The 21,402-nt window shown below is 34.4% G+C and overlaps 1 protein-coding gene across 4 annotated transcripts in view; it reads right to left on the bottom strand.

Moving 5' to 3' along the window:
* Window positions 1-21,402, bottom strand: part of LOC136806335 (uncharacterized) — a 73,324-nt gene that overhangs the window by 45,452 nt on the left and 6,470 nt on the right. For 3 of the 4 annotated variants that reach the window (XM_067062895.1, XM_067062896.1, XM_067062898.1), the window contains one exon: window positions 11,519-11,623. The exons of the other annotated variant lie outside the window; for it this stretch is intronic. The gene's annotated coding sequence lies outside the window, so the exon portion shown is untranslated. The remainder of the gene's footprint in view (window positions 1-11,518; window positions 11,624-21,402) is intronic. 4 annotated transcript variants of the gene reach the window in all.

The following is a 21,402-nucleotide window of genomic DNA, read 5'->3' as shown; positions in this document are numbered from 1 at the left end:
AAAATTTTGATTTTGTATTTTCATATATTTTTGTCGGTTATAATTATCTTTTGCTTAGACAAATTACACTGTCAAAAAAAGACTCTGTTTGAATGTAAAGAATGCCAAAATTTTAGACCATTCTCTATCTACATACATGTAGAGAATAAGTGTTGGAGAGGGCTGACCTTGGAAGGAAATCTCATTTCAAACTGTTGATTTAATAATTAAAACACGCTATAACGGGACGTACTCCATCTAGAGCAACACGCTTTTTTCATAAGAACCAGTAAATTTCGGCTCAACATCGGTTGTTCTTAATTTGTTTCTTTGAAATTTTCAGGCTTAAAGATGTCTGATTCTTGAATTGAAAAGAGGCTTACAAACAATAGACATTATCGGAGTTTCTGATTTTTCTAAAAAAGAGCGATTGTTTCGGGGTATTACAATAGAATTCCCTCGAGAAATCCCTAAGAGATTTCTATTGTAATACTCCCGAAACAATCCCACAATGTACCGCTTTTTTAGAAAAATAAAAAACTCCGATAAGATCTATTACTTTCTTATTATTAGCCAGAATTAAACCTTGCATTCTTTTAAATAAAACAAAACGGGGGTCAAAGTTATAAAAATGAGACATGAAGCTCGTGATATGTCTTATTTTACCCAAAAAAAATAAGAACATGATAAGAACAGTTTTAGGTTCAAAAGTGCAAAGAAACAAGAACAGAGCCGAGTTCAAATTAAGGTTTTAGATTTAGATTTTGACCAAAATCAAGCTTTGCATTCTTTTAAATAAAAAATCATGCCATTAATTAAAACACACGCATATAACGGGACGTTCCCAACAGAGCTATTCATTTTTATAAAACACCCCTATTTTTAATCTTTGAAAATATGCAATTCAGTTTAAACATTGCTATTAAATACCACGATGATGACCATTTACATTTAAAAACAGCACCCAACAGCTTATAGCTGCACGTTTTTTCCTCAAATTTTCAGGCTTAAATGTTCTTACGGTATTCTTAACACACTAGTTTCTTTACTTTAAAACTTAAAATGGGTTTAAAATAAATACTTTTTAAGTAATTTCTGAAATCTGAAGCTTAGGGTTGTTCTTAATTTTTTCTTAGGTTTTGACCAATTTTCAGCCTAAAATTGTTCCTAGAAAAAAAAAGCGTGTAATCTCTAATGGAGATTGAATTTTTGATAAAGTGCCTAGTTTGTGAGCCATTGAATTTAATGAGGTTTTAAATAAAGGAAATGAAAAGGTTCAACCAAAATTGATTGACCTTTTAGTTTAATATACAAACTTTCACATTACGACCCTGAAATCATAAAGCAGATGAAAGTCCAAAGACAATAACTTAAAACAAGCCCTAGAAAATTGCTCCAAAAATTATTGAAGATGAAAGTCGAGGAAGAAAAAAAGCACTTTTTTAATACTATATGGTGCTAGAAACTTAATTTTGGTACAAAGTTAATAATTCGGGGGAAAGTGATAAAATATAACATTTTGGCGAGTGAAAAGAGTTTGAAATACGGCTAAAATTTCTCGAGAAGATAAAAGATTACGTCACGAACGAATATCATTATGATGTAAGACTTAGTAAAGGTCTATTTCACTCTAAGCAGAACACAAAAAGGTCAATAGTAGTCTACCCTAACTCCAGTAACATCTACAAATCAACTTCAAGTCAACACACGAATACTAGAAAAATAAAATCTCAAATATCAGTCATGTTTATTAATTCCAAAAAATCACTATGACAAGAAAATCTTTTTTGAAACTTTATATCTTCATAGAATTCCAAAAAGTCAGAAAAAATGTTTTTGATGACAGCTTCAGAAAATATACCAAAACAAAGTTTCATTGTCATTGACAGATGATTTTAAGAAATTTTGGTTTTTTACAGGTTTTCACAGGTCATCAATTATGACGTCATCATTTCAAAACTTTTACTCATTTTCAGCATAAATTTAAAGATTTAAAATTATAATGGGGTATAATGAAAACCGACAAATAAATAATAATTGAGATTGCTATCAACTTTCAGAATATCAAGACATAATCAAAAAAGCTCTTCGAGTTAGCTTTTTTCTTAGGTACAGTTTTTCATTGGTTAGCTGACAGGTTTCATTTTCGCCGAGTCAAAATTTGGCCCAAATTTGGCTAAAACTTCTTCTTTTAAAAAATCTTGAAGTCTTACATTTTAAGAAAAAATCAGGAAAAACTAATGAAGAATTTCACACTAAGTCCAAAAACCCTATTTTTAGGCACTTTTTGGCCCTAATTTGCCAAAATATATTTTTTCGGGCTGTATCAGATTTTAAACAATGCCATTTTACATCATTGTGTAAAAAATCAGAAAAATATAACAAATACCAAGCCAATCGAGAGAAATCCTCATTTTCCTTAAAAAGGACAAAAGGGAATTTCCCCAAATAAGATTTTAAAATTATAAATAAAACTTTCCGGAAAAAAACAGCTTCAGCCACTTTTTAGAGAACCTTGCCCTTTATCTTTATGCAAAAAATCAGAAAAAACTTATGAAGCAATTGCACACAAAGTAAAAAAAACATTTTTAGGCAGTTTTTGGCCCAAATTTGCCCAAATTTTTTTTCTCGAAGATCGGGCACCAAAACTTTTTGGTTACTGTCATTTTGCATCACTATGCAAAAAGTCAGAAAAAAATAATGGGCCAATCCCGAGGAAAGCTGGTAAAAACAGACGAACCGACGGACGGACGAAAAAAGGTTAAATTAAAGGACCTCCGAGGTAGGTCCAAAAGCTAATCTAGAATTTACGGAGGGTGGCGTAACCCTAAAAACTTAAAAAATCTCGATATAAATATCTAACCCTATAAATCACTATAAATCGATAGAAAAACTTTCGAAATCGATGAAAAAGTACTTTCGAAATCGAATCTTAATGATCGACGAGAATAAAAGAATTCCATCTGGTTTGATATAATAGCAAGTACTTCAGAGGCATATTACGAAAATTAAGGCAAGAGAAATTACTTAACTTTCTCATTAGAATTATTTTAAAAAACGGCGAATACAAAAGCCCCCTCTAAAAATAAGCAAAACCCCTAGGCTAGAGTGGGCTTTATATTAAATACTCTCATCAGGTTTTTTAGCGTAGTAAAAATAAAATAGAGCGAAAAAGAAACAGAGCAAAACTTTTCCCTAAAAAGAATATAAGTAGAGCCACAACAATAACATTCTAGTTCTTATAAAAAGATTTGTTGTAACTTGTAATTGACAAAAAACTTTCGAAATAGAATTGCGTTTCATTCTGTAATATTGAGGTCCATATGGCATCGTTTAGTAAAAGAAAGTAAAAGTGCCTTATAGTACATCGAAAATTGAGGTTAAAGGGAAAATGTTTAGCCTTGAGAATTTGGTCTTTTTTTACATTTACGTCGGCCCTTGGCTCCTTTTACACCGTCATTACCAAGTTTATTTATGTGTGTTTTTCCGCGACGTAGAGGGTAAGATTCTAGTTTGTTTACATCCTGACTGACTGACTGACTGACTGAGGAGGACAGTAAATCAGCACTTTTACCGTCCTCGATTTTGCAGGTCAATACAATCCTCTTTCGTTTTCTTAACGAAAAAGAAAAGAGCTAAATACACCTTTTCGACCGTAGCCGCCAATTGCTGCGCGGGCATTTTTTTGTCCGTTTTACCACAGTAAAACCACCCCAGTCTTTTTTTGGCACCTATAGACAATATAAATAGGTGTCAAAAAGGATTGAATCGAGTTTAGGGGGATAATTAAATAATTAAGTGGCACGCACCTGACCGCGCTACTACGGTCGAAAAAGTGCATAGATGGTAAAAGTAACTTTAAAGGAAGCCGAACAACAACCATAGTAAAAAAGGAAAAACTGGATAAAAAAATGTTAGGGGTTGTTCCTTTTAAAACAGAGTTCAAAATGGAAATGGAAATGGAAATCGTCTTTTCGACCTTAAAAAAGGCAGTAGCGTAGACAGGGGGACGCAAAATTTGTTAAGGAGAGCAGATTTTTATGACACTTTAATTATCTAGAAGATTTTAGTTTTTAATTTCCAGGGCACTGGACATCCAATTGAGAAAAACGAGCTTGCAACATATAAACAATTCAAAAATAAGAAAAAAATCGAAACATACCAAAAAACGAGAAAACAAAAACATTCGAGCGCCTTTATCTTTAAAACAGAAAAGAAATATAGGACTCAAGGATTAAAAAAACAGCAAAAATTCAACATAACGAAAACATCGTATACAATTAACCAACTATTCAACAATATGGGAGGGTGTAAAATAAAACTTTTACCAAAGAATGAATACAAAAAAAGATGCACCCCGAACTCGACATAAATTCTCCAAACAGTCAAAAAAATCAAGACACTGACAAAAGTCTGACCATCTCAAAAAGGGGAATAACTCCCATCTATAAAGTACGCACATATTAACATTATTTATAAAACCCAAAACAAATCAAGTCCCTGTACAGAAATAACAAAAATTATCACTCCTCCTTAAGACTCTGTACTAAAGAAAAACAAGGACACATATACAAATATTGACCTAAATATTACTACAAAAAATGTTGACATCCTATTGGTTGATTTTGGAAAATAACGAACAAAAATTTCAATTTTCTCTTGAATTATTTCCATGGCGCGCAAACCTGATCAATTTGAAAATGTAGATACAGTTGACGCTCTCTAATTCAATTTTCAAGGGGAATTGGATTTTCATCGCATAAGGGAGCGTATCGAATAGTAAAGCATCGTTTATGAGAGTTTCTTGTTGACGATGACTTTCGATATTATCGAATAATGGGAGCGTATCGAATAGTAGAGCGTCGAATTAGAGAGCGGCAACTGTAGTCTTTTTCTTATTTTATTGTTACAAAAAATCTACCGAATCAGTAAACATGTGGCGCTCTCTTGACATTATACTACTCGATAAGCTCCTTTATTCGATAATATTGAAAGTCACTGTCAACAAGAAGCTCTCATAAACGACGTCCTATTATTCAATACGCTCCTTTATTCGATAATATTGAAGTCACCGTCAACAAGAAACTCTCATAAAGGACGTTCCTATTCGATACGCTCCTTTATTCGATGAAATTCCAATTACCCTTGAAAACCGAATTAGAGAGTGTCAACTATAGTTTCAGCAAGAGGCATAACTATAACCTTTAATTCTTGGCGATTTAGCCTATGGGACTATTTTTAGTGAACAGGAGAGATGGAAAAGTTTTTCCAATAATTTCATTAATATTATTAGTAATTATCAAAATGACTTAATTAGATCCTCGGCCGTTTTACCGATTTTTTACCTTTTTTAGTTAAAGTTTATACTCTTTCTAATTTTATTTTCGCTGGACCAAAAATTATCTTCGAATTAGAGAAAAATTCGAATTACAAAGAGTATTTGAAACAACTCTCTGGAGGGGACCAACATTTTAGTTCGAATTACAAAAAGAAGTTCGAATTAGAGAGCGTTGACTGTAATTGATTAAAGATTACTCCAAAATTATGTCTACCTAGAGAGCAATTTCCTGCGCTAAATAGGTTAGTTTGGTACAGGCTAATATAGGAACATATAAATCCAAGTATAAAAATATTTATTTCTACAAGCAAGTGCGAACGAGGTCAAGCACTTTTTTTATCAAAGAAGATGATGGATCCTCCAACTTCCTCTAGGAGCTTTTGTATAAGGATCATTTAAAATTGACATGTATTAGCCTGTTTCAACACTGTTTGGCCGCCCTTTTTAATATAAGAATTATGAGAAAAAAGGGATGACCTTGACTTAAGCTCATATGTACGTCATATGAAAGCTCCTCCATGAAAGGTATTAGAAGAATACTGGATACTGCTGGGTAATGAATTGTGATATTGCTACATTAAAACAAGGAGTCTCTGCAAGGAAAACTATAGAGAAAAACCAAAATTGTTCCTTTAAAAATCATAAATCCCAAGAAAAGAGCGTCGAGTAAACAGTACAAATAATATGACACTGGGTTTTTGAAAATGTTGTAGAGGGAAGGATTACGAAGTTGTTGAAGGGGTTTATTGAACAGAAAGCATCGAGCAAAAATGTTTTGCAATCTCCATGCGATAAATAAACATTACTATCAGCAAACACAGTATTGAATGTCATAAACATGCTTTCCTAGACAAAACCAGACATTATAAAATATACCCTATGATGATAGTGTAAGGCTCAAGTGACAAACAATAAATATTTAGGTATTTGACCCAAGTCCTCAATTATTTGGCACCCGATGTAGAGTTTTATTTTACACGCCGGAACGCTCACTAGAAAGCGGGAAATTTTCTATAAGGATTGCCTAGCTAACGGCAATAGGTCTGGGACCCATCCCTCGTTTTAGGGGATCGTCCACTGATCTCTAACTATTGACTGGATCGGGCTACCCGGATATAGGAAGCGTGTCTAGTTTTTGATCTGATTAGTCTGACTAATCTTGTTCTCAATTCTGGTCGTCAACAGCACGATTCGAATGTTTTGAAATTCGAACGTTCGAGAATCTAAGGTAAATTGGAAAACAGCATGGCGGAATAGTCGACTTCAAAACTGGACACCTTTCCAAGGAAAATCTGTGAGCGATTAGCCTATCTAGGGTGTAAAAGAATATAATATCTGTGGGATCGTCCACCATTCCTCACTGATGAGAATTAGCCCGCTTTACGAGCTTTAGCCGTCAATCCACCATCGGAATTATCAGATAAAGCCCTAAGCTAATTCCACATAACTTCATATAATCGAAAATAGCGAGTTGCAATTGCACTTGTGCACTTTTGAGTACGGCGGAGTGACTTAAGCGATTTAGAATAACCCGCAGTTCTGACCCGCAAAATCGAGAACGGTAAAAGTTCCCACAGGGTATGACTCCAAAAAATTTAGAACCAAAATTAAATAAAAATCGACAAAAATTTGAGGCATTATAGGGATCGAAAATGTTTGGATGAAACCTAAAATCCCCTTTCTGGTACAATTCGACCGCACATAGTCAATCAACTAACTTGTGTGATCACTTTGTCGATGACCTTTTGACAGGCTCAAGTTTAGATTGACTAACCCTATTCAAAAATTTGCGAAGTTATAAAATAACCTTATTCATAGAGATGAAACCCAAAATCCCCAATATGATTTGCTTTCAGGTACAATTCGACTGCACATAGTCAATCAACTAACTTGTGTGATCACTTTGTCGATGACCTTTTGACAGGCTCAAGTTTAGATTGACTAACCCTATTCAAAAATTCGCGAAGTTATAAAATAACCTTATTCATAGAGATGAAACCCAAAATCCCCAATATGATTTGCTTTCAGGTACAATTCAACCGCACATAGTCAATCAACTAACTTGTGTGATCACTTTGTCGATGACCTTTTGACAGGCTCAAGTTTAGATTGACTAACCCTATTCAAAAATTCGCGAAGTTATGAAAAGACCTTATTCATAGAGATAAAACTCAAAATCCCCAATATGATTTGCTTTCAGGTACAATTCGACCGCACGCAGTCACTCAACTAACTTGTGTGATCACTTTGTAACTCTGCCACCTTTTGACAGTCTCAAGTTTAGATTGACCAAACCTATTCGAAAATTTAGCCAAGACCTTGTTCATAGAGATGAAAATGAGAATCCAGTATTGAATAAGGGTCAGATGTCAAAAGTTAATTCGTCATAAATGGTTGATAGAAGCTAGGAATGTAAAGTTTCATACACGCTTTTTTTATAAGAAAGGTTTTATAAGAAAACGATGCTGAAAGTTTGCCAAAATCTAAGAACAAAGTTAGAACAATCTGAGCCTCAGATTTCAACAAATTTCAAACCATATATCTATCGTTCGGGTATTCCTTTTATTCTTTTTCAATAGTTTTATTACATGAGAAGTTACGAAACTCTCTTAAGGAGCAGTCAAAGTATCTTTGTCCCAAATATGTAATTGCATGATGAAGGATTTTGAAAGCTCGTGGAAAATTTACAGCCCAAGAAGTATAAAATGATAAGTAAAATTGGGGAAAGCAAACCACAAAAAGCTTTCTTTCACGGTAAGTATTTTCGTTAACTACTTATTAAACATCCTGGAAATTCCCATAAACCCTTGTAATATCCAAATGAAAGTCAACTCTCTTTAAGTGTGTATCCTTTTGCTTTTGTGTGGAAACCATGTCAGCGTAATTCAAGCAGATCCCTTTACAGTGCTTTCTTCATGTCAGCAAGGGAACACACACTTAGGACCTTTACAGTGCTTTCTTCATGTCAGCAAGGGAACACACACTTAGGACCTTTACAGTGCTTTCTTCATGTCAGCAAGGGAACACACACTTAGGACCTTTACAGTGCTTTCTTCATGTCAGCAAGGGAACACACACTTAGGACCTTTACAGTGCTTTCTTCATGTCAGCGAGGGAGAACACACTTAGGATCTTTACAGTGCTTTCTTCGAGAGGCTTTGGAGTTTTTACAAGATACTTCACTAATTGGTCATTTAAAGTGATAGAGATGACGCGTTCTTTAGAAAAGGTAATAAGATTATTTTATTAATACAATAATAACCGGTTAGTGAGGGCTGTACTGAGAAAAGTCTCGGTCAACGCAACAACCTCGCAAGCTCGGTCGTTACTTGAGCTCGGGCAATATTTTCAGTACAGCCCGAAAAAAACCGGTCTTTATTGTATTTGATAACCGTTTCCTTCAGCTTCGATTGATTTTAAGCGCTTTATCCAGGAAAAATAGCGAAATAAAGCAGAAAAACCAAGCGAAAAGAGATAAAAAATTGCTATAATTTCTGACGTCAGAAATAAAAAATGAGAGAAATGATGTCAACACATAGTTCATTTTCCTTTGAAAAAGTGACGTCACTATGAATTTTCCTAACGACGGGCAACTCTGGACAATGAAGGCCCGTCGTCATGCGAAAAGAACCAATTACATTGCGCAAAAAGTCATGTAGCCCGCTTCGAAAAAGTAACCGGTTAACAATACATCTTAACGACCAACCAAATCAAATAAGAGCTTGTAAAAACTCCAGCTTGTCCCCTTTCTTCATGTCAGCGAGGGAACACACAATTAGACCATATTCACACGTGAGGGTTCCGTTTCGCTCCGAAACGAGATGAAGCCATTCTATTAACTAAATTCAAGTGTTACGTCACTTCTAACCAATAGAATGGCTTCACTCCGTTTCGGGAACGGGAACCTCGGCAACAGAATTAACTCTGAAAAAAGGTTCACTCAAAAATTTTGCAAAAAAAAATTAGCAATGATGATACAAATTATATGAAACGACCCCTTCCAAGTGGGGAGAAGGGGCTCCATTTTAAATTGGAATTCAAGGCGCTGCCAAGTTGGTTCTATTAAAAGTACAATGGGACAAAATAATAAATGGTGTAAGAAGATCGTTGGTAAGTCTCATACCCAAACTCCTTATGCTTCCCCAATTCCCCTCATATGATATACGGCTTTCCATAAGACAAAGGTACGTCTAATACTACCTCACAGAACAAGGAGATCCATGGGGCTGCCGCATTATTTTGCAGAGCATACTTTTGTACAATAGCACAACTTTAATCAGACCGAATCAAATCATAAAAACAGTTTTTCTCCTCAATATTAAATAACGGTTTAGGGTGTTTTGAGGGTGCAAAAAATGAAGGATTTTCATATTTTTTCCAAAATATTGTACCCTCACTCCTAATGGTTCACCGGGGCCCATGAGATCCAAGCATTCTCAAAGTCTGGTTTTGACAAAAATGACAAGTGATTTTTTTAGAGAATAAAGTGGTCCAAAATCAAAATTCTAAAACATTCTTCCCTTTTCCTGTCAGAGTTTCTAAAAGTAGTGAGTAAATTCAAACGATGTCAAATCACGCAAAAAGTAAACTTTGCGCTTTAAAGTTTTTTAAAACCCTACACTCGAAAAAAAAAAAAACATCAAATTTATGAATACAAAAAATTTAAAAAACAAAATCACAAAATAGAAAGCGAAACCAAAAAGAAATTCAAGACCCAAAATTAACATCAATATAAATACCAATGCAAAAAAAAAAAAATTCCAAAAGCAGCAGAATTTTATCTTTTTTTCGCGTATATAATATAATTTAAGTAGTAAAAACCCCCGAGTGTTTTACTTCCAAATTATTTGAAGTTATTATGGGGCTGTGATGAGATCATAACAGAATATTTTCGTTTCGTCTTACAATGTTTATTTTCAAAACATGGTTGATCTGATAAGCAAAACAAGATACTAAACGTTATTTTTTAACGTTTCCAGTTTTAGCTTTTCATTCCCCTACCAACAAATTCACAGATTGTATAATTATAGCCCAATTAAATATCGCAAACTTAGTGTTGTGGAAAAAGAGAAGTGGTATAGTGGCCCAGTATATGAGGTACTCATGGTAAGGCAATTAAGTAAAGGCCTTTAATGGGTAAGTTTCCCAGGATCTAATTATTGTTTTAATTATATATCTACAATGAACAGAGAAGCCTTAAAATATGATTTTTAGATTCTAAGTTTTAGCGATATACGATGTTGGATAAGGTGGTCGTCTGGGCATTATGTTTCATAAGAGTTGAAATGGCAAAAGTATAATTGACTAGATGGTAAGAACGCTCGAGCACGCTAGGTGAACACTACAGGGGTAAGTAACCTCCACCCCCGACCGGCGGTACACCCACGCCCACGTATGTACTTGTGCGGATAGGTAACTTCCTATTTGGTTATAGCCCGTACGGTCTGTTCACTCGTCGTATATATAAAGTAATTTCTTTATATAAATATTTTCAAATAATTAAAATTTTGATTTTCAGCAGCGGCATCGGTAACACATTTTGAGGGTTCGAACCGGGGTCAAGTCTACGGTTTTTTTTTTATTTCAGTCTCGATGCGTTCTGAGCATTTGATTGGCTACATGTGTTTTAAGGGAATTTGGAAGAAAACAACTCAAGAAGCCTGCCAGTGTTGGTGGTTGGTCTGGGTAGGTATCAACTTGAGAATACACCGTATGAGAGGTGAGATTGCACCAACTTTGTTTCTTTTTTTAACGCACTCAAATCAAAGAAGCCGCACGCCAGTGTCCCAACCAATACAGAATCGTGTACCTCTGTGTATATTCCACCAGTCGAACCCCCAGGGGATGATACCTTGACTAAAGGGAAATTTAGGGAAAGAGACTTACGAGGGTGTAAAAAGGGACCCTTTATGGCTCGCACATACCCGACACCCATTTTGCCTAAGTACCCCGCCCCCTGGGCTTTGTTGGAAATAGTACAAAATTTCTACCCAGCATAAATAATACTGCAATAAGACAAAAAGACGCTATCATATTTTAACATTTTTAAAAAACTACAGGGTGCCATTTTGGCTCTTTAGAGCAAAATTCACAACAAAAATCTAGATATTTTCGTATATGTAATTCTGTCTGTACCGCAATAAAATGGCGATAAAACATACCCTAAGTAGAAATGAAAATTAAAGTCAACTACTAACTCACCGAAAGCGACGCTGCCGTTTTTAACGAATTCGATTTTCACCTTTCGGGTTTTATCTTCATTTGAGACTCCTTCTAGAGACGTTGATTGGTTGCTCGTGAATGGACCTAAGATTTGGGAAGTATCTGTTTTATAATGTATGTAGCAGCTTAAGAATTACCCCTTTTTGATTGGCTCGAAAGAACAAAGGACTCCACTAAGCATACAATGAGGGTTTCCAAAAATGGCGTCGTTTAACTTTGAACAGATGGTTTCTTTGGTTTGCGTATTATACTCTCTGCTGGTTCCAGTCCTTTTTTTTAATGCGGGGAGAAAAATATTTTTTTCCATGAAAATCAGTTATTTTGATAAAATTTGGTTAAGGAATTTAACCAAAATAAAGTAAATCCCCTAAACCCTATGGTATGATTTATTATTAGGTGCTCTTTCAATAAAAAATAATAAAGAACAATGGAAATTGGATGGCCCTTTCAACCAATTCTTAAGATTTTACCCTTGACAAAAAATTGACCTTTCCTAAAAAATAATCTCATATTTTTAGAAAGGTACGCGATAAGACTTAAAACACGACATCAATGTTGGTGCAAATTTTTTAATCTCCCAACGAGTAAATAAAAGAAATCCACCATTTAAAATCTCTAGTGATTTTTATCAGCTTTAGAAAGAAAGGGACTATTAAATGAGCACAGATCTTGACCTGGCACGCACGACATTCAAAGAGGGGATTTTATAAAGGGATGTAACTACTCTGCAATACGTTTTTTATAAGAACAAACTATATAAGAACATAAGGCTTCGATGGCCAAAATGTTAAGAGCAAGTTAAGAACATTTTAAGGCTTCACGGGCCCTAAAACACCAAGTTTCTTAGGAAAATGGACAAAAATACTAAAAAAATGGCAATAATAAAAACATGTTTTTTAAAAGAACATTTTTAGGCTTAAAATTCAAAAAGTTAAGAACATCCAAAGGCTTCAAAAATTTTGGATGTTCTTATAAAAGAAAAGTGTACGGGAATCGAGGGGTGTAGAAATATATTTTACAGATTGGCAATATCCATAGATAACCACAATAGATGAACTATAAGTGCTTACTACGCTTATTTTGCGTTGATTTTTAGGACTTTGAATATATTAATATTTTGGTTTGGATGAAAATATTTAACGAATCCTTTTCATCTCCTTTACATAAGTTACATGATCTGAAAAAAAACTAATTTTAGCAAAGTATAAGTGGGCACGTCTATCTATGAGAACGTTAACAGAATTTCCTCCATTTATTGACGGACGTGAGAGAAACAGGATAGAATTATTGTGTAACTTAAGAAAACTTAGGATGCCAAAATTGTAAACAAGACCTGATAAAAATGAGCAGCTAGCGGTAAAAAATAAGGAAAATTATTTAAAAACCGACAAATTATAATTTTGTTTTCATCTTTTGCACAACACCAACAAATTTCAATTTTCAAATTTTCGAAAATTTTCGGTTATAATTAGAAATTTTATGTTGGGTAACCTGTATTGCACACTTGGAGATGTTTTTTTCTTTAGGGGTTTCATCCCACGGGGGGGGGGAGCACTCAAGGTAAATGACCTATCATACGTGCGGCTCTTAAGGGTATATTTTCCAAGCTTCCCAAAGTTCACTGTAAGGGTCGAAATGAGCAAATATGAGAAAATTTGAGCTCTAAGGGTGTAAAATTTCGATAATCTGGTCATATTTTACCTGAAAATGGTTAAAGATTGTTAAGAAAATACACCGTAAGGGTCGATTTTTCGCTCAAATTTGCTCAAATTTTGGAAAATTTTCTCTGCACCGTAACCCCCCTCGGGTTTTCCTTTCATTGCAGGAGGTGTTACACCCGAAATGAATTCAAAATCCCCAGTGAAATGAAAACCTGATATTGAACACTCCAACGTTACATAAAAACACCTCTCTACAAGAGAGACAAACATTCACCGCCATCTTTTAATTTTCGCACGCTTTCCTCTGAAAAAAAAACATCAGGATACAATTAAAAAGGGCAACAAAGGTCAAAACAAAAACCGAAATCCTTCTACCTTTTATTACCTAACTATTTTGGGAATTGCATGACAATGACTTGGAGGATTTCTCTTTATATCAAATGTCATTCCCTCTTTATATGGGCACACTGTATATTTCTAAAATATATGTGCAGACTCTAAGGGTCAGAATTTTTACTTTGGCTCCCTAACATTATAATAACCAGACAAAATCAAAAAGTATTTTTAATGTTGAAAGTTCTCATCTCTCTAAGACCAATTTTACCTATTTTAGGGTCACTTTTTTTTGCAACAAAACATCGGTTTACGGAGGCCATAGTACCCACCGAGATTATCTGCGTTAATAGTCAAATTGATCAGCGTGCACTATTAAAATTATTCCAAATAAACTTTCCGCTCCGTTAAGTGATTTTTGCAAAGTATTTCGACTTCGCAGCCTTTTAATGTGCAGTCGACATGCTAATGTTTTGTGTTAACAAACTAACTGTTCGTTTTGATCGACTTGCAGAAATTGGGCCTAATATGAACTCTCGTTAATTCGAATTCGAGTCTAATTTGTTCGAATCACAGAGATATTGGAATTATAGAAAGTATTTTACAAAGATATGGTGAACTGAAAATCGGTTCGAATTATAGAAAATCTTTTTGCTATGTAGCAGAACATGTTCAGTTCATTATTATTAAAATATAATTGAGACAAAATGAACAAAAGGCTTCCTTTGCCAATTTCTTGGCAGAACCCCTTTTCATATCAATACTGTAGCAAATCCTGGCAAATCCCCTTCCTACGGATTATCTTTTGTGACCTATCAGAAAAAAGAGAAACCCAATTCAGCCCATATCTCAACCCTTGATACTTTTAGAAGAATATAACAGTTTTTTTATCAATAGAATACCATAGAATATAGTTGATCTCGCCAAAAGACAAACAGTGCAAAAAAAAAAGACCCAAAAAATTAATCTGTGGCAAAGTAAACCGATTAAATAGATTAAAATCAGTTTTAAAGTTTTTATCGCCAGAGAGGGGAAAAAATATGGGAACAATTTTACCGACAAAATCTATAAGTACCATCATTGCAAAACAATGCATATGTACTCTCTGGGTATTTTACCGTGGTGAATTTTTTTAAATCTTTTTCTTTCAAAAATAGGGAGATAATGTTAGTTTCGGCGTTTTCTGCATTCTGTTCAGGGAATTAAAAAGAAACTTATCAGAGTCAGATTAAAGGTTTCATGATAACAATAAAAGAAAGTCTAGAAACCAAGATCATACCCATTGATTTCGGCTAGATACGAAATTCGTGGATGGAAAATGAAGCCACTTATTTCACTTCCAAACCGTGAACACCGTGGTTTTCACACTTACGGCAGATTGAAAAAATGAAAAAAAAATTATCACCAGATTTCGAAAAATATGTCACCCTGAAACAAAAAAGGGCTATAATCAATCCGCCTTTCTAAATTCCGCGCAGATTTCACTTTTTCTTGCTTGAGAAAAGTTGGAGATTCTTGTCTAATCCCTTCGGGGCTTTAAACTCAATGGTCGTTACAATAGATCAGCATTCAATAGTAGACACGTTTTATCCACATTCGATCGTTCGTCAAGTCTGCCTCAATCTGACTTAAAAGCGAAAAGCCCCTCCCCAATACCGTGAGCATCACAATTTTGAGCTCTCCGAAATTTGATAAGAGAATGTAGAAGCTTTATGACGCATGTCTTAATATTTTAACTATTCAAAGAATCGGGATGAGCTGGAGTTTTTATAAGATACTTCACTAATTGGTCATTTGAAGTAATTGAGATTACGATTTCTTTAGAAAAAGTAACAAAATTGTTTTTACTACATGTTAACGACCAACCAAATCGAATAAGAGCTTGTAAAAACTCCAGCTTGTCCCAAAGAATCAAAGATGGAAGTAAATTAGGTAAAGCAGATTATATCATTATACTTATTTCATTGTCATTTTGGGATCTGAAACTGAATATGGAAAATCTCGTTCAAAAATTACATCTTTACCAAGGAGATATAGTAGAAAGGCAGAAGCGAATCTCCAATGTAGGATTTGAAGCCACTCATTTCTTATATGAGTTGCGCGGCCCACGTGATACAAACTCTAGATTGAAATTTCTACCAACGCAGTTCTAAAATGTAAAATACGAAAAAAAGCGCCAAAACCAAAAGACAGCTCAAATCTTAAGGGGGGGGGTTCAGCGGGTGACCGATTCCGCAATTCCGCCAGATTTTTCTCTAATTTCCGACAGACCGTCTAAATAAGGACCGAAATTCCACCACCGAAAATACTTTTGAAATTCAAGATTTTTGTCAAAAATTTCGCGAAGTTCGAATATTTTTTGCCAATTCCGCAAATCTTTTAGCGAAATTCTATTTTTCCGCACTAAAATTTGTCTAATTTTCCATCTCCGTCTGAGAACCCAATTTCCTAAATTCCGTCTCAATTTTCGTCGAATTCCGCCAATCCGTCCGAAAAAGGGCTGATTTCGCTCCTCCGCCGACCATGAAACCTCCCTTTAAGATATCATTTTTGCTTGTCTTGGGAAAGTTGAAGATTTCTCTCTATTCTATTTTTCATTGGTCATTGGTCTTTACAAGGAACTACTTCTATCTGTCAGCTTTAAAATAACACTTCTTGAAGGTGGAGAAATGTGAACACCAAAGCAATTCGAGATCACATACCTATAGTTACGAGTACCAGCAGGTATCAGAAAGATAAATTTTCTAATCTCCGAGAAAAATCCTGTTGCAAAAGAACTGATATCCACCGCAAATTTTTCCTTATTAGCATGAGGAAATACTAATTTTTTTGATTGAATATTGAGTGCCAAAAAAAAACTTGGTGCCAAGGTGTCTGGATTTAACAGCTCAAAAATTGTGAAATACAGTAAGTAAACTATCAAAATACTAATCATGGTGAAAATTCGCCGATATTAAAGAATCGCTTCATGGCAAAAAAAATATGATCCCGCCAAAATCTTTTAGGCGAGTATTGAAAAACTTGTTTTCGAAATTCACCAGTCATAGGGGTGTCCATCACATGAAGTACATACAGTCAACCATTCGAACCTCTATTATTCGAATCTTTCTGTGATTCAAACAAAAATATTCGTCCCCTCAGCTGAAAAGTGGTTTAAATTACTCTCTGTAATTCGAATTTTTCTATAATTTGAGGAAATTTTTGGCCCCTTGAAAATCGAATTGGTGAAATTAACTGTAAGTGATTTTTGCGTTTTTAAAAAGCAATACACAGAGGGGGTCAAAATAAGATGGTGTTTTAGTCAGGAATCAATCTTTAGAAATATAAAATAACAAGAAGATTGGCTGAAAAATTAGATGACATAAAACAGTATCTAATTCGATGAAAAAATATTAATTTTCTCAGTTGGATGAGCTCTCTTTGAGAATCAGAATGTACTTGAAATTGACTGAAATTAGAGCTCCTGGACTTTTCACGGACTTTTTCCTGCTTTTTCCAGAGCTATTCCTTGTCGTTTTTCCAAAAAAGCTGCCTTTACCTGGTTTCAAGCTTTTCAAGACAATTTAAGGGCCGTGACCTAAAATAAGCTTGTAAAGGTAGAACAATCAATACTTGAAAAATATATCGGACGGAGGATGGAGACAAAAAATACCATTAGATGCTAGAAATTTCTAACATGTCTCGGACAGGGCCGTTTTTTAATACTTGAAAAATATATATTGTCACTGAAATTCGAAGGATGAAGGGCAGCCACCTCAAAATTCATCATAATTTCCTTTTTAATGGAAGTGATTAGTAAAAGAAGGTGAAAAAAAGAAAAGTGAAAAAAAGAAAGTGAAAAGAAGGACGAGAAGGACATTTCAAATACACGTTTTTTTTATATAAGGAACACATTTATAAGGAACTCGAGGCTGAAAATGGTCCAAAAAATGCGATGGTTATCCAAACTTAGCAGCTATGTAAATAATGAACTCGATAAGGAACTTTGAGGCTGAAATTCTCTGTAAAAATAAGGAACTCCAGGCTCAGAGCAAAGTTAAGGTTCCTTTTAAAAAAAACGTGCAGCAGTTTTTCTTTTTTTAATATTTCCCGTTTTCCAAAAGGGAAATATTTGTTAAAACGGGCTTTCTCCATCATAATTTCCCGTGTCAAAACGCCTTCCGTACGCCCTGACTGACGCCCGTTTTTAAATTCACAGAGAAAAATGCATCCAGTGAAGTATAAGTAATGTATCATGATTCAAGTCGACTGATAAACTATATATATAATATATGTTACAAGTTCCTTACGGATTCTCAAGCCCGGTTATAATAAAACTATTACATGTTAGTAGCAGACCCGACTGGCAATTGTTATGTAGCAGGTTGAAACATGAGTTTTTTGCTAGAGAGATGCAGTTTGTTTTCAAGTTAAATCTTTAAAATAAATCAGACTGTGTGGGTTTCTTTACTTCCCAAACAACCTACCAATAGTTTTGGAACACTCCATAATAAAGGAAGATGGCTGTTCTTGTGGATTGACTTTCTGGTTACCCCATATAAACACGATGTGACATGAAAGTGAAGAGACATGATTTGTTGGTTTTTGTTTGATTTCTTGACTCGTATATCTCATGGCAAATGGGATAGCAAATGACTTTTCATGTATTGCTTGGCTCTACATATGATACCTCTAACTTTGAAGACCTCCAGAATGTTGAAAAAAGCATTTTATGAGATAAGTTTCGATTGTAATTTTCATGGAAATTTTTAATCGACAGATTTGACTTGGCGTCAGTTTTGTTTGGTTGATAAATCTTTAGCTTGACCATGACCGTGGGATGATTTTCAATAAACTTTTGTTGTTATACACAGTCACTCTACACATGATGACTCCAGCCATGATTGGTATCAGACAGTCTGACAGTCAGAATGTTGGAAAAAAAACATTTTACGAGAAATTGTTGATAGAAATTATATTGACTTATTTTTACAATTTTGGTGGTGTGGGTTTTGTTGGTTGATAATGTTTACACCTTAGGATCCTGTTAGGGTATATTGATTGTTGTTTGTTGGAAGACACCGTTTAACAGTCTCGCCATCTCCACCGTAGAGGCAGGAGGTAAAAATGCTCACTTTAGTACTGTGGAAGGTTAGAGAAATGTAAACATTGCCATTTTTTTTCCTTCCTTTAAAGAGAATGTTTTAGATGTTTGAACATGATATTAATGACAATTTTATGTGTCTCTCCTGAAAATTTCACAAAAATTCACCAAGAGGAAAAGAAGTTATGATGAAAAGGAGTTCTTTACCTACCATTTCTCTGCTGGGTTTTCTTATGAGAACTGGCTGTTTACCTACCCTTTTTTACGGGGGAGAGTGAAGTTTCTCGTGGTTGCCAAAATCAAAACAATAGAAAATTGTTCATACGCGTGCGCAGCCGACACTGTTAAACGGTGTATTGATTACCAAAAAAAAGAGAACCTTTTTTTGATAAATACTTTATTTTTTTCATGAACCGTGTGGATGGTTGACATCTTTCTCTAGTCTTGTAATCCAATGCAGTGTCTGTTTTCAAATCTTGAATTCTCTATACCTACTGAACTAAATATACCTAAATTATGCATGGCTGTATCATTGTTTTTATGCTGGAGTACATAATAATTATTCAATATGGCTGCCTCTTTAAAAAAAGGTCTACTGTTTAAAGCTATTTAAATGCCTTAAAACTTTGAGCAACATTTTTTTCTTTGTTGCTATTAAAGATAGATTTTTACTTTGTCGTAATGTAAATTTATTGTAAAGTTTTAGTTTTTGAGTTTATTTCATCTGCAGTAGTATTTTTTCAGTAATCCTTAAATCTTGTGAATAAAGTAACATTTAACCAGACTTATTGCCCTCATTATATTCAAAGTTGTATTTTTTTTTAGGACTGATAAGTACATATTTTTAAACACCAAAACAAAGCAAACAACATGCCAGTTCTTTCTGGACAAATATATATGTATACTTTATTATGTGTGCTTTTTTATATATGTCAATAATGACCTTCATTTTTAAGGAAATATTTAGTCGCAATTTTGCGATTCTTGTTTTATTTTCGAATGGCAATTGTGAAAGGTGTGGTGGTAGATTGTTATTTTGCTTACCACATAAGATGTCAAGAAGGTTCACTTGGAATATTTTGAACGATTTCATTTTTCATAAAACCCTTCCTTACAACCGAAGATTTCAGGATCACAAAAAACAAAATGATATTGATGAATTCTGACTAGGATTAAAAGATACCTATTTCCATTTGAACATCAGAACATTGTGAAAAATCAAAGTCAGATCTCCAAACGGCCATTCAAGAAGAAGGACTTACGTCACGCTCATTTTTGACTGGATACCGCCAGTAGGGACCTTGCACCGTTTGATAGTACCGAGTTTATGTATGCGTGTTTTTCTGCGACGGAGACGGTAAGGTTCTAATTTGTCCACATCCTGACTGACTGAGGACGACGGTAAATCAGTAGTTTTACCGTCCTCGATTTTACCGGTCAAAAATGCGGGTTTTTCCAAATCACTTCAGTCACTTTACCGTCCTCAAAAGTGCAAATACATAAACTCGCTATTACCCATATAGACGGTTTAATTGGGCATAAGCATCCAATTGTCTCCAATCGTGGTTGACAATGGAATTAAAAGCCCCTCCCCCCCCCCCCAAAAAAAAAAATGTTTCAGAAAGAATCTTTATAAACTTGTTTTTGCAACATAGCCTCGAAACAACTTTAAAGTCTTATCTACCAAAAGTGCAAATATTTCCGCTTAATGAAAAAACCATTCAAGTCTCCAAGAAATGACGCGCCATACAAAAAAAACTTATAAAAAATCCAAAGTAAGAAATTATATAACACAACGACATTCAAACATCATTTTAACAAGAATATTAACAACTCGCAAATTCAGAGAAATGGTCATGTGTACATCACTGGTCAAACACTCTAAAGACAATGCTAGTTTAATAGTTAAATAAAGAGTTATTTAATTTAGGTGTGTATGATCAAGGAAACTAAATAATACACAGCATTCCGTAGCTTTTTCTACGTGAAAAAGTGTTAAATGTTGCAAGCTTAGCTTCTGTTAAAACAATGACAATTATTTCATACTGCCTATAGACCTTTCATAAATTACGTCACGAACATCACTTGCCTCGTTTTGAAATTATTTATGCCGAGGTGATTAACTCACAGCGGCGGATTTTATTAAAACTACTTTTTATTTATAAAAAAATCAATTAATGTCTCAAGGGACATAATCACCATGGTAATTATTTGAATACAAGGTAAGTGATGTTCGTGACGTATTAAACGTATTATAACTCTATTAAACTTTCTAATTAGTAGCGGGTTACTTTCCGCCGGCTAATTTTTGCCCTTTCGGGTACGTCAATGCCAAAATTGAGCGAAGTACATGGAACCTAATGACCGTGGTCTAGCTTAAACCTGGCCACTAAAGTAACCAAGCCAGATTCAATAATTTTCTCTTCAAAGAAAAATTTGAAGATTAAATGACTTTGCGCGGGATTTTAAGATAAGGAGAAATTTTAATAGATACCCTCTTCAAGGAACAAGTTTTATCTGAAGTATAAACATTGGATTAACTTTTCGAAGTAGATTTCGTATCAATATTTGGGCCCACAAAAATTACCATAGGGATAATAAAAAAAGGTAGACCAAAGTTCATTCTTTTGTTTTATCAAAAAAACATTGAGACCAAATTTTAAGCTTTTTAGTTGATAAACGATCTCCGTGGTTCACTTTGTGACAAATTTGAGACAAATGTATCGTAAGGGAGTTCCCCCGTCTCTTCGGATTTTCAAAATTTTCATTTACACGCTTTTTCTTAA

The sequence above is a fragment of the Clytia hemisphaerica genome, unplaced genomic scaffold, assembly GCF_902728285.1.
Source record: "Clytia hemisphaerica strain Z4C2 unplaced genomic scaffold, Clytia hemisphaerica genome assembly, whole genome shotgun sequence".
Classification (NCBI taxonomy): domain Eukaryota; kingdom Metazoa; phylum Cnidaria; class Hydrozoa; order Leptothecata; family Clytiidae; genus Clytia; species Clytia hemisphaerica.
The sequence above is the reverse complement of the archived record's forward strand: the minus strand, read 5'-3'. Positions and strand labels throughout refer to the sequence as shown.